Raw genomic sequence first — 2,055 nt, 5'->3', positions numbered from 1 at the left:
AAGAACTGAATGAATGAATGTGGTATATGTATATTTTTTAAAAGATTTTATTTATTTGACAGAGAGAGAGACATCCAAAGAAGGAACACAGCAGGGAGGTGGGGGAGGGAGAGGGCGAAGCAGGCTTCTCACAGAGCAGGGAGCCCAACATGGGGATTGATCCCAGGACCCTGAGATCATGACCTGAGCCAAAGGCTAATGCTGAACAACTGAACCACCCAGGCACTCCAATGTGATATATTTTTAACAATCTTGTATAAACATTAACTTTAAGGAATATGTATTTATTGGAATTATGATTAAGTTTATAATATTGGGTTATTAACAGGAGGAAATAAATGTAGAAGATTCAAAACATATGAATACATATTATATTCCACCTCCAGTAGTTTGAATTGTAGGTGTATATATGTGTAGGGTTTAATATATGTATGTGGGGGGGTGGGTGCTTCTGTATATATTTATGTTATATATACATATAGTATATACATGGCAAACATTCAGTATATATGGTGGGGGAAAGCTGAGAAAGGAGCTGTAAAAAGTTTACGTTTTTGAAAATGAAGAATACTGAGAGAAATTAATTAAAATATATATTGCTTTTCAGGAGAAAAGCAACAGTAGATGCCTTAACTTGAATATAACTGAGTATGTGTGAAGGCTTTGTGGGTGCAGGTAATGTAAAGACAAGCATGTGAAATCATGTTTTTTACACATTATATTTGTAGAGGTTTTATTTTTTCAATTGGGTAAGTCAGTTATGATTATTATAGCTTATTGTTCCATTTGCCAGAGTTGATATTGTACTAGAGTATAATGGAATTAGTTTCCTCCAAGCTTTATGGTTGAAATCTCAGTAGCCATTACAGATATATACTGAGCCTTTTTCAATTGTTGATGAAGAAACCATGTGGGTTGTATCATCACAATCAGTGATAAATATGAAATATGGTGATAATAAATTTTATTTTTTACTGAAAATTCTTTATTAAAATAACTAAAGTGCATATGCATATATGCGTGTATGTATGCATACAAATGTCGGTGCATAGTAATGTAGACTAGCTTTTGTCTAAACATTAAGAACACATGGAAGTCCCAGCGAAGAAACATCCGGGGACATACTTCTTGTCCCAGTCCCAGATTCTATAAAGATAAACCCTCTGGGGCTGAGTGAGGGAAGGAGGAAAGTTCATTGAAGGAGGAACTGTCTGAGGGAGCATAGGATTTCTAGACATGGGAAAGGGAGAAATAATCATTTCTTGGGGATCAGTAAATATTTTTTCCATCTGAAGAAAGAGCAAGAGAAATATAACGAATTCCAACTCTCAGAAGATATCAAAAAGGGAATTTGGGGGTCATTTCTTATACAATATACTGCTAAAATTAGCATAGAATCATTTCAGCCTTTCCAAAATAATCTTTTAAAGATTTTATTTATTTATTTATTTTTGCGGGGGGCGGGAGAGGGAGATGGAGAGAGAATGTCCAGCAGACCCGTCCCTGAGCCTGGAGCTTGATACGGGGCTCGATTCCAGGACCCTGACATCATGAACTGAGCCACCATCAACAGTCAGATGCCTGGCTGACCCACCCAGGCACCCCCCCAAATACAGTTTTATTTTAAATTTCAAATAAAAAAGAACATACTGAAGGCACATGATGTATTTTTTTTTATTAGCTATCCAGGTGTTCCAAATCTCTTTTATTTGAAATAAAAAAATACATTAAGATGAACACTGTCATAAGAGTTTTGTATTAAGTACACCCTGATTGTATGATGAAGTATTGCATTTCTTCAACCCAGCTGCCTATACACAGCCTATTTATGCAGTTTGTCTCGTATTTTTATGGTATCACATTACCTCTGCTACTATTCTAGGTTTGCATGTATTTTCATAAAGTAAGTTTTCTGAATGTTTAAATCTATCCATATCTCATGAAAATTAATGCCACATACTCATTTACTCCAAGTCAGACACAATAACTGTGAATTTTCCAGTAATTTTTCACTTTGGCTGAAAAAGTGGCTAAAATCAAGGAGTTGGTTACTGA

General features: G+C 35.3%; 1 non-coding gene across 1 annotated transcript; it reads left to right on the top strand.

The window, feature by feature from the left end:
* The first annotated feature begins 1,096 nt into the window (after positions 1-1,096).
* On the top strand, positions 1,097-1,220 carry LOC131820727 (small nucleolar RNA SNORD22). The gene has a single exon (XR_009349753.1). It is a non-coding gene; the product is annotated as a small nucleolar RNA SNORD22 (small nucleolar RNA).
* The last annotated feature ends 835 nt before the right edge of the window (positions 1,221-2,055 follow it).

This window comes from Mustela lutreola, chromosome 18 (genome assembly GCF_030435805.1).
Source record: "Mustela lutreola isolate mMusLut2 chromosome 18, mMusLut2.pri, whole genome shotgun sequence".
NCBI lineage: Eukaryota > Metazoa > Chordata > Mammalia > Carnivora > Mustelidae > Mustela > Mustela lutreola.
Note: the sequence above shows the minus strand (reverse complement) of the source record. Positions and strands in the feature narration are given on the sequence as shown.